Source organism: Symphalangus syndactylus, chromosome 14 (assembly GCF_028878055.3).
Source record: "Symphalangus syndactylus isolate Jambi chromosome 14, NHGRI_mSymSyn1-v2.1_pri, whole genome shotgun sequence".
In the NCBI taxonomy this organism is placed as follows: domain Eukaryota; kingdom Metazoa; phylum Chordata; class Mammalia; order Primates; family Hylobatidae; genus Symphalangus; species Symphalangus syndactylus.
In genome coordinates this window covers 26,243,693-26,255,984 of record NC_072436.2, presented here as the reverse complement: position 1 = coordinate 26,255,984, position 12,292 = coordinate 26,243,693, and the positions used below count along the sequence as shown (strand labels likewise).

The following is a 12,292-nucleotide window of genomic DNA, read 5'->3' as shown; positions in this document are numbered from 1 at the left end:
TCAAACAAACGTAATTAAGGATAAACACATAAATAACTGGTGGACAGGAATGAAATTAGCAGCTCTTTCTTCTTCGTGTCATGTTTCCACTGGCTTCTCCTAGCCACGTGACTTTCCATTCTCTTTCTATTTTTGGAAATCCTAATGGACTACAAGGTCCTAGGTTGTTCCTTGATTGCTTTGTGTATACCACTCAGGTTTTCCCCAAAACACTAAATTCCCTGAGGCAGAGGTGATGTCCTATTTCTTCTGTGCTCCCACAGCACCTAACAGATAGATGGCTTCAAAGGAGTTGCTTAAAAAATGCTTACTGGTTGGTCAGTTGATTAATTTAGAATTCAACTATTGTTTAGTCATTAAACATGCCCATGGAAAGTGTAAGCTCAGCATTTAAATATCAGTGAGAAGATGCGCAGGAAAAAAACAGTGATATCAACAGGGAGGATTATTTATCAAATTGATGCAGGGTTTTTTTTGTTTTGTTTTGTTGTTGTTTTGCCATAGTTAAGGGATGTCTTTTTACCTAAGAAGAGAGAGCAAACAAAATTGAGTACATTTATACTTTACATCAAACTCTAGGATATTACACCTCAATAGACACTAAAGATTTTCCTGATCCAACTCTACCTCCCTGATTTGAAGTGAGAAAGCAGAAGCCTAGGGAGGTGAAGGAATTACCCAATTTCCCAAGAGACAATTATCTCCTAGGTTCTCAAATTTTACTTTTTAGTAAATATTGCTCAATTTTTATTCTTACCACTACATTTACAAACCACTTATTATAATACTTTTTTTTAACTTTTTAGTATGAAATGTTTTAAACATAGAGAAAAGCTGAAAGAATAGTAAAATAAGGGGAGGGAGAGCATTAGGACAAATACCTAAGGCATGCAAGGCTTAAAACCTAGATGATAGGTTAATAGGTGCAGCAAATCACCATGGCACATGTATACCTATGTAACAAACCTGCATGGTCTGCACACGTATCCCAGAACTTGAAGTAAAATTTTAAAAAAAATAGTAAAATAAATATTCATTTACTCTCCACCTAGATTTGACATTGCTAATATTTTGCCATGTTTACTTCTCTCTGTGTAGACAGATAGACATCGTTTGTTTGGTTTTGGCTGAATCATCTAACACTGAGTTTCAGACATTGTAACTCTTCAACCCTAAACACCCTACCTACAGCTCTGGAGCATAGACAGTCCCCTACATTACCATTATTACACCAAATAAAATTAGCAATTGTTCATAATACCACTGAATAACACATTCATATTTGAATCTCCACCTTTTTCCCAAAAATACCTCTTATAGTTGCATTTATATTTTTAACCTGAACCCAATCATGTTTCATGCATTATATTTCATTATGATGACTCTTTTAACAGAACAGTCCCCCCATTCTTTCTTGATACTAACATTTTGAAATATCCAACTGAGTTATCTTTTAGAGTGTCCCAGATTATGGATCACATTGCCATTTACTGTTGAACAGCATGGGTTTGAACTGCGTGGGTTCACTTATACACAGATTTTCTTCTTCCTCTGCTGCCCCTGAGACAGCAAGAACAACCTCTCCTCTTCCTCCTCTTCCTCAGCCTGCTCAATGTGAAGACAATGAGGATGAAGATCTTTGTGATTATCTACTTCCACTCAATGAATAGTAAACATATTTTATCTTCCTTATGATTTTCTTAAAAACAGTTTCTTTTCTCTAGCTTATTTTACTGTAAGAATACAGTATATAGTACATATACCATACAAAATTACGTGTTAACCAACTCTGTCATGAGCCAAGCTTCTGGTCAACAGTAGACTACTGGTAGTTAAGTTTTGGAGAAGTCAAAAGTTATACATGGGTTTTCAACTGCATGGGGGGAATGGTGCTCCTAACTCCTGCATTGTTCCAAGGTCTGTGGTACTCAATGAGCCAATTTCAAAAATCAACAAGTAGTAACTAAGTTGAAGATTATCTACAAATGGAGAAAGTGAGTGATTTGGGCGCAGTACAAAGATGAGACATAGAGTCTCTGATAAGTGTTCTCAAATATATCTTTCAAATAAAGTAAGATAGAACTACAAGAAGCCATCTATCTATTTGGCTATTGAAGAATTTGGTGAGACCTTTCACAAAAATGAGTAAATTAAAGAAATAAGATTATCCTCTGAGAATTAAGTTCTACACAAAACAGATCAAAACCAACAGATAAAGTCATCTGAAATAGACACAATGTGTCTGAAAGCTTAGCAAGTAAAAAGACTAAAAGAGCCAGTCAAAGCAGGGTTAGTCAGCCATGAAAAGCATAAAAACAGGAGCATGAGGATGGTGAACATCAGCAGAGCCGGTGTAAGAAATGCCCACTAGAGATGGTGCCTCAGCCAATGGCTTTGAATAATCCAATACCTTTGGAAAGGCCGTTCCTACAGTAAACATGGCAGTATCGGCTCTCCTAGCTTAATGCCATTAAATGTTTGAATCATCTAACTAGCTCGCTCTTTTGGATTCCACGCTCACTAAGCAACGTTCTGATAACTTGCCCTCCTTGGAGATCTGACTTCATTGAAAGAATGTGCAAGCTGTGTAGAGACAAGTGTTCCAGACACAGTGGCAGTTTTATCCCTCCTGTGAATCAATAAATTGACATGCTGGTTTCATGCATCAGCTCTCTGAGCTTAATTAATTAGAGTTGAAGCTGAGAGATGGATCCACACTCAGTGTGCTGACAGATCCAGTTTCTAAACCTGCAGGGCATAGACCAGACCCTGGACCGAGGCAGTGCCACCCTGTAAGTTCTCTCAGGAGACAGCAAATGCTCATTCTTTCATATCCCCACATTGCCTTTGGCAATTAAATGCCTCTAAGCTTTGTGTCTGTCTACCGATTCTGAGGGCATTGATTTACAGGGAGTGAACCAGAAGTGGACTGGCAAATCTCTAATCCCTTTACCGAGAGGACACTAGATTGAAATTGGAACAAATATGACCCTTCTCTTGGATCAGCTAAAGCAATCTTTAGTGTAGTTTGTGTCTGAAGATGTTATTTGATCCTGGCCCACGTTCAGCTAACTTTGGTTAAGGAAATGCCATTTGTGTCCCTAGGTTGTGAGTATTAAGCATCCTCTCATATCTGTCAATTTTCTCCACTTTAAAATGAGGATAATACTACCTATTATGTTATTGATTTACTAATCATTCATTCAACAAATATTTATTGAGTGTCTGCCATGTGAAAGCTACCATGCCAGGTACTGGTGGTATTTGGGAAACAGAGATGCTTGTTTTCTGCATTCTAATGGGGGAAATATAATTTAAATAAATTTCATTAGTCCAGTTGGGCTGCTATAACAAAATACCAGGCCGGGTGCGGTGGCTCATGCCTGTAATCCCAGCACTTTAGGAGGCCAACACGGGTGGATCACGAGGTCAGGAGATCGAGACCATCCTGGATAACACAGTGAAACCCCGTCTCTACTAAAAATACAAAAAATTAGCCGGGCATGGTGGTGGGCGCCTGTAGTTCCAGCTACTCGGGAGGCTGAGGCAGGAGAACGGCATGAACCCGGGAAGCAGAGCTTGCGGTGAGCCGAGATCGCGCCACTGCACTCCAGCCTGGGCAACAGAGCGAGACTCAGTCTCAAAAAAAAAAAAAAAAATACCAGAGACTGGGTGGCTTAAACAGAAATTAATTTCTCGCAGTTCTGGAGGGGGAAGTCCGGTTGTTTTCCTGGCTTGTAGATGGCCACCTTCAAGCTCCATGCTCACATGACCTCTTCTTTGTGCATGTGCAAAAAGGAAGAGAGGAGACAGACAGAATGAGAGAGAGAGAGAGAGAGCAGGAGCTCTCTGTTGTCTTTCTTATAAGAACACTAATCCTGTGGGATTAATGCCCTACCTGTATACCCTCATTTAACCTTAATTACTTCTGTAATGACCCTATCTCCAAATACAGTCATATTGGGGGTTAAGGCGTCCACATATAAATTTAGGGCAGAGGGAGGGTACACAAATATCAACAAAGGCAAGTGATTGATTGATTAATATTACAATATGGTCAGAGTTGCAAAGAAGGCACAATAAGAAAAATCCTTTTGGGAGGATTAAATGAGTCACCTACCTGGTTCTTTGCCCCCTCTACTTCTTTCTTCCTATCTATATAACCTTATTTAATCTTTGTCTATGGTCAAATACTAGAGGGCAAATGGCACAGTCTCCCACCAACTTGTCCAATGTGTCTCTCCTCATTTTCTTTCTTTCCTATGGAACCTAATCCTTCAACCTATCAATAGTGCTCCCCATTGGAATAAAAATTTGTAGCTGTGAAGATTGAAAAAAACATGCAGCATGAGCATCAGCAGAAGATGCTGGGTCTTTCTGACTCCAGAATCCACTATGCCTCTACTGCTGCCCCTGAAAAGGGTAACCTGGGCAACCTTGGCTACTGGAGCTTATATACCCACTGTTCTTGCTGCTGCTGGAAGCTGGCAGAGCACACCTTCAGTGATACATCCGTTTTTGTTTTTGTTTTATCTTTCTCTTGTCTTGGGACCTTAGAATAAATTCACTCAATACTTGCACTGGATGAACTTCAGCTCTTTTCTACCCTAAAAGGAGTTCTTTATCTACTCAGAAGACTCCCCTCACCGCAGATGAAGGAGGAGGCTTTGATCACCCCTTGTTCTCAGGAATATTAATTCTAGTTTTTATGGGTTGAATGTTGTCTCCACAAAAATTCATGTTGTAGTTCTATCAGTACCTCAGAATGTGAGCTTATTTAGATAGAGGACCTTTAGAGAGATCATTAAGTTAAAATGAAATCATTAAGGAGTGAGCCTTAATCCAGTGTGACCAGTGTCCTTATAGAAAGGAGAAATAGGGAGACAGACATACATACAGCAGGAATATGATATAAACAAGGAGATAGCCACTAATAAGCCAAGGAGAGAAGCCTGGAATGGATCCTTCCCTCACTGCCCTCAGAAGGAACCAATCCTGCCAATACCTTGACTTCAGAAGTCTAGCCTCCAGAGCTATGAGATAACAAATGTTATTGTTTAATCCACCCAGTTGTGGTATTTTGTTATGGTGGTTCTAGCAAATTAATACACTAGTGTTTAGGGCCCGGCCTCAGTCTCAATATCCTCTCTACCTATTTTATTTATGTCAACAGGACTCCTAAAGACCTGTCCTGATATGCCAGGACCTTAAGTCCTCATATGGATCAGTCTTTCCCTCCCTCATGGCTGTCACTTCACTGAGAATGTACCCCCTTAGTGTCTTCTATATATGAAAGTCACTTCTTCAGCAATTAAGGATTAAATATGAGTAAGACTCAAAGTTTTGAAAGTCTAATGAAAACTTTTGTTGCTTTTCTTTATTCCTGGACCTGAGATGGCGCCAGGGAAAAGAGTGGGAGAGTGGTCACAGCCCTATCCACAGAGCAGGCCCTCAGCTGGCCTTTGCCTGTCTTTTCATTCCAGGTCCCAGGCCTAAGGAGCAGCCATACTGTGGGACATGTTCTTCTCATGGCAGAGAGCAGAAGCTCAAGAGGGATGAACCAAAATATGCCTTGTCTCATAACCTTGCGCTGAGAACTGGCACTTTGTCGCTTCCACCCATGTTCCATGGATCAAAGCAACAATTAAGGCCAAGCCCCACGTCAGTGGAGCAGGAGTGCACATGTCCCTTAAGGGAGAATGGGCAAGTCACACCATGGGCAGGGCTGTGTCACCCTATTACAGGAGTTGGGAACAGTTCTTTCTACCACAGATTTAGAATGTACTCTTTTGAGGAACTTGATGGTAAAAGTAAACAGAGCAGTAACTAAAGGAAGATAAGAAGCCAACTATGGCTTCAATTTTGTTTTATTTTTCAGGTAGGAGACATTTGAATAAGTTTATATATTACTGGGGAAGAAGACAGAAAGTAGGAGCAATAAAAATATAGAAATGAAAAGAAAGAAGTGATGAACATCACTTCAACAATTCTTCACTTTCAAAACCCAAACTGTATGACTCAGGGTCCAATTAAGACACAGAAACCACACTACAATTTGGTTGGGGAAAGTTTAATATAAAAAAAATTGGCGGCTAAGCAGTAACAAAAGAGAATTGGCTGCTAATGAGGTAACAAGAAGTCTAAAGAACAGAGGACTGACATGTACAGAAAGTGGCCACTATCCCCAGGGCTGAGGCAGAGCATACAAGGATGGAATGACTATGGAAAAGCAGCCCTCACTACCTGAGCTGAGATCCAGACCTTGATGGGAAGTACACAGCCATGACTTACTGGGCAGTGCAGTCACTGAGGGGCCTGCTGGTGGGACTCACTGGCAATTCGCCTTCTGGGGTCCTGGGAGAAGATGCCTATGGAAACACATGCTGCTGGTCACTGGCCACTGTGCACTACAAAAGCCTGCCTAAAAAAAAAGAAAAGAAAAACATTAAACTAGGAAATACTGTTCATCCTCCGGTGTCCCCTACTGATGAAGCACGTAACATCATACTAGCTAACCAAGGGGAAAGGTTCCAATATCACAAGCAAGCAATGAAGGTGGATTTGGAGCTGAGAGGCAAGAGGTGATAACCAGCACCCCAACCCTGGTGAAATCAAATTCTATGCCTATTCCACACCGGCCCCTATGCAGCTATATGCGGGCAGAGAAAACAACAACAATATCAACAACAACAACCCAACTGATTGGTCCAGCTGGTCTTGTCATTAGGTCTCAAATGGTCATTAGTGCGGCCAGCAATCCTATCACATTTTCATGCTGCTCACTAATCTGCTCACCTGGATGATTATTTGACACCTTCTCCTCACTCCTCAAACATACAACACCTTTTCCCCAACCCACTCACTCTCTCCGTGTTGAACTTGGTTCCTATTTCACAAAGAAAATAGAAGCATTGGGAACTTTTGCAAGCTTGCACCACCACACCTGCACACCTACCAGTATCTGCACCCACATCCTTTGCCTTCCCACCAGCTGAGTGACTGAGATGTCAGGGCTCCTCTCTAAGGACATCCCCTCTACTTCTCCCATAGGACTCCCATCCCCTCTTGCCTGCTCAAGAAAATCACTGCTTCTCTCTTTCTCTCTCTCTCTCTCTCTCCTTTCCCTACAGCATCAATTTCTCCCCTCCACTTGACCATTCCTAACAGAATACATGAATGCATCTAAAAAATACACACACTCTTTACCCGACACCCCTCCAACTTCTGCCTCATTTCTTTGCTGTTATTTATAGAAAAAGTCCTTTTTATTAACTTGTCTATATTCATTGTCTCCAATTTTTCTCTTCTAACTCCCCTTGCACTTACTCCAGTGAGGTATTTGTCACCACCAGACCACTGAGACAGTATTTTCAAGGTCACCAGTAACCAGGGCCACCCCTAATATACAAAGCCCTGAAAAAATATTTTATAGGACCCTTGCCTATCTAAACAATTCAATTTGAAAAGGTATTTCAAAATGTATGGGCCTATGTGAGGTGTTGATATTTGTCAATGAAGATTTAGAATAATCCATAGAGAAGAGGTACTTAAAATGTGTTTATTGTTCTATCACTGCAAGTGAAGATTTTTCATAGAGTCCAGATACCAGCTATTCCTGTTCAGGTCCGGGAAATATCTGCCCATGCTCTTTTGGTTAATGTTGTATTTCCTATTGTGAGAAAAGGCAGCAACATTGTTGTCACTCACAGTGTCATGGCTTTTGGAACCTGTTTGTATTGAAACAACATAGTTTTGTGTTTTGGTTTTGGTTTTTTGCCTCTGCGGTTCTCTGATACCATTTGTCTAATGTTGGTTGCATCTTTACTGATGATGCTGCATCATTCATCATGGCACCTGCAAATACTGGCATCCAACCACTCTCTCAGAGGTTGTTTCTGTACTTCATTAATAATGACCAAAATGCAAGCCTTACCCAGAATATTCAGGAAAGTATGAATGATAATTTATTTTTCATTTGGAGTTTTATAGTGTTACCATAAAGTGACACATCTTCCAACCATGTATTCGCTTGAACTGTTCAGGCCATTATAACTACATTCTTAGAATGTGATCCCTTTCAACATTTCCTGCACCTCTGCTTCTGCACACTACCACCAAAAGAGAGGAAAGGCAAGGAGACGTGACTGGAGCAAGAAAAACAGTGTTTTTCACACAAGGATGTCCATTTCTTGTTGGGAATGGCTTAAAATCGACCTGGGAAAGCAAAACATCGCCATATCATTTGGAGGCAAGGCACTCTTTGGAAGAGCCTGTTGGTGTGGCAAAGCCAAGGTCTTTAAAGTCCTCAGAGAAGGCAGGCACGGCCACCACTGGAGGACTTCCTGATGTGTGGTACAGAGACTGATGAGGGCATGGGGTGACAACCTCAGGTGCCAGCAGCAAGGGGATGGATATACAGGGTGAAGGAGGCTTGCTGCCATCCTACGCCTTTGAACGCCACAAATCAGAGATGGTACCATGGAGGAACATGGACAGGTGAGAGCTGAGGCATGGGTCCCCACACACAGCCCAAGCCCAGGTGCTAACAGTTGACCATCAGTAGCCCAGTGCCCCGAATTCATCTTGTGCCTGATGTGAGGATCACCCAAAAGCAGTGTGTCGGCACCATTCTGGTGACTCAATATCACACAATGGCACCAGCCAGCAGGAACAATCCAATTGCCAGGCTGCCCTCCTGGACAGGGCCCAAGCCACAGAGCCCTCAGATAACCCCGTTGATGCAAATCTTAGAGTTCCTCAAGGAAACAGGTCAACCCTGCACATGGAGTGGAGGTTCAGAAAGGCCCCAAAAAGGAAAAAAACAAGGATCAAGGTCCATGTATGTCCCTGTATGGGGCTGCCATTTGTCCGAACCACCCTGGGGTCTGCCACAGCTGAGCCAGCCCTACTGGAAGAGGATAGTCAAATAACCTCACTTGTATTCTTTTGCCACTTACTGTGTTGCCCTAGCTTCCCTCCAGGGGGTCCTCATTTTGTCCTAGGCTCAATCTTACCTTTGATCACTTTAGGACTCAGGCACAAGATTTCACATTGCTGGGAATCCATTTTCAGTCTTTGAAAAGACCCAGTGATTCTTCAGGAAGTTTGTTATTCCAAACATGCAACAGAGACAGAATTTCCCAGCTTGAAGGGATTTGAAACATCCATAAAGTTACAGAAATTCATATCTAGAGGAGCCTTAATGGTCATTCAGACCAACGTTTGCTCGGGTATCTATAACATCCAATGCCCTAGTTTCCCTGCTGTCTTTTTTGGCCACTCCTTTTCCATCTCCTTTGCAGGCTACCCTTTACAGGGCTCAGTCTCCACACTCTTTTGTTCTCTCTAGATTTTCCCCTGGTGACCTCACCCAGGCCTACAGCTTTAAATACCATCCATAGGCTGATAATTCCCAAATTTATATTTCCAGTCCCAAGCTCTCCACTGAGTTTCAGGCTCGTATACCCAAATGTCTACTTCTTGCCATCAGTATATCTTACTAACCTCTCAAGTTTGACGTGCCTAGAACAGGACTCTGAATTTTACCTTTTGCCCGTATCAACAAGTTCCTCTCTTAGCCTTCCAATCACAGAAAGGGCTCCACCATCAAGATGGACACGAGCCTAAACCCCAAGAATTCTTCTTGTTTCCTGCCTTCCTTTCCTTCTCTCACATTCAGTCTCTTGGTAGACTTGTTCATTTACTTCCACCATTTCTATCTACTTCTCTTCATCTCCAGTGCCAACATTCTTGTCCAAGCCATCACTGTCTCCCCCGAACCACTCCAATAGCATCCTAACTGGTCTTCCCTACTCTTATCTCACCTCAATCCATTCTCTGCATATTAGCTGGAGTGATCCTTTCAAGAAGTGAATACAAACCTTGAATCTTTCAACAGCCCTCACTGCATCCAGAATAAAATCCAAGCGCCTATAACTGCCTAATATGGCTTCTGTCCACCTCTAACCTCAAATCTTACCTTCTGCCCTTGCTGTGCTCAAGCCTCTCTGGCCTTTCATTTCCTTAAACACACGAAGCCTTTCCAGCATCAGAGACTTTACAATTCTTCCTGGAATGCTCTTCTGCTAATTTCTTTAGGTCATAGTTTGTCGTCATTTGAAAACATTTCCACAAACTCTTTTCTATCCTACAAAAGGGGGGAATCCAATTCCCCTCCTCTTGAACATGGACTAGCCTCAGTGGCTTGCTACTAATGAATTAAATGGTATAGAAGTGACTGTGTAACTTCTTAGACTAGGTAACCACAGATGGCACAGCCTCCACCTGGTTCTCTGTCTTGTGAGGCTCACACTTGGAACCCAGCCATCATGCTGTGACAAAGCCATGTACCACATGCAGGTGTTTCAGGGAACAGACGTGTCAGAGGTCCTTGCCAACAGCAAACATCAGTCAGCATCAACCACTAGACATGTAAGTGAGGAAGCCTCCAGATGATTCCAGTTCCCACCTTCAGCTGATGTTAGGTGGAGCAGAGACATGCTGTCCCCACCTGCCTCAACTGCAGATTCATGAGTAATGTAATTTCTGTCATTGTTTTAAGCCATTAAGTTTTGGGGCAGTTTGTCACATAGCAATAGATAACTGGAACACAGCTCATATGCCCCTTCTCAGAACTGCCCTCCCTGATCATCCTAAGTGCCCATTGGCATTATCCATAGCCTAAAAATTATTATGATTATAAAAATAATGTCCAGCCTGGTGCCTGGCACATACAAGATGCTCAGTGAATATTTGCAGAATGATTGAATAAGGGAATGAATCCTCTTGTCACATTTGAAGTTATCAGTCATCAATAAAATGGGGATTTGTTTCATCGTTTGAAGGGTGATGACATCTAATTCAATTTGGAGAGAGGAAAGGATAGTTATGAAGCATGCTCCACTGGTGCTGCTGGACAGGGAGGGTGGGCAGACTTGACGACCAGCAGTCCGGGACTTAGACAGCCTGAAGACATGGGGGCCTGAAAAGGTAGTTGGGGATGCCCAAAGAATGCTAGTCCTGGTGCCAATGCAGCAGACAGTCACCTTGTCTGTTGTTGAGTAAACAAGTGCCACCTCTTTGGCCTGTGATGCCTGCCAGCACATGTCTTTCTCAGAGCGGGGCATATTCTCTGTTTGGGAAACAATGGGTAGAGGGATTGAAGCAGGAGAAGTTTCAGAGAATCACTCTTGAAAGAGATGCTGCACTCTGGCAGACTCGATAATGACAAATATGTCAAGCAACTGAGTTTCAGCAGGATTCCTTGGGGCCCTGATCACCAACTTGTGGTTTCCGTGGTGACAAGACAGTTGCTGGGTAGATGGCGGCTTTGGAGCCACCTGACTGGCTCTGACGATAACTGGCTTTGACAGCTTTGATTGGAATGAAAAGATTTAGGGTCCCTACTGGCTTTCTTAAATTAAATCCTCCCTCCTGGAGTTAGCTTGTTTATCAACATTATCCTAGATTAGGGGACTTTCCTGTGATGAGGGAGTTCTTTTACCACGATGGTTCACTTGTTGGGGCCACTGGCAGGGTTTCTGAGATCAGGCTCCTTGGAGCAGCACAGCGAGGTAAGGTTACACCCTGATGTGCTTCTCAGGCAATGCCTCCAAGGGGCATGTTAACAGTCAGATCTAGTTGGGAAAGAAAACAGGAAAAGGACCTGTATTTTAACAGAAATAATTTAATCTAGGCAATTGAGTAAGGAGGTATTAGAGGCTGAAAGGCAAAAAGGAAGTATCAAGATAAACACAGGGATGGTAACTGCCAGAGGCAGCTCTACCTCTGGGGCTGAAGAACACAGGGAAGATACTGGGGTTGCAATAATTTAGAAGCTTGGAAGGGGAGACTTGAGGAGCTGGGACCTAGGCTTCCAAGGAGGGGTGACTGCATAGTATCTCTGAGGCTGGAGTTGAGAGTCCAGAAAATGTTGGAGACTGGAACCCATTGCTATTGAGGTAAACTGCCACTGCAAGGTGAAAAGTCATTGTTGGGGTGATGCTCACAAGGACAAGAAGCAATCCCAGGAAGAGGCAAGTCCCTGCTCTGCCAATTTGCCATCCCTCCTTACTGACAGACCCCCACATGGAGCCAGCTGGCCACAGAGCAGTGTGGTTTGCCAAGTCCCAGCCCCAGAATCACAGGGTAGAGTACAGACAGGTGGGTCTGTCCCTAGAGACATCAGCTTCATAACCAGCACAGGGAGTGTGAACAAGATGACAATAGTAGGCCCTGAGATAGAACAGTCAGGCCCAAAACAGCCACACCTACCCTTTCACTGGTAGAAATC

At 42.9% G+C, this 12,292-nt stretch overlaps 1 long non-coding RNA gene across 1 annotated transcript in view; it reads left to right on the top strand.

The window, feature by feature from the left end:
* The window catches only part of LOC134732349 (uncharacterized), a 31,193-nt gene extending 20,354 nt beyond the window's left edge, over nucleotides 1-10,839 (top strand). The window contains exon 3 of the long non-coding RNA XR_010115396.1: nucleotides 5,484-10,839. This is a non-coding gene — a long non-coding RNA (uncharacterized lncRNA). The remainder of the gene's footprint in view (nucleotides 1-5,483) is intronic.
* The last annotated feature ends 1,453 nt before the right edge of the window (nucleotides 10,840-12,292 follow it).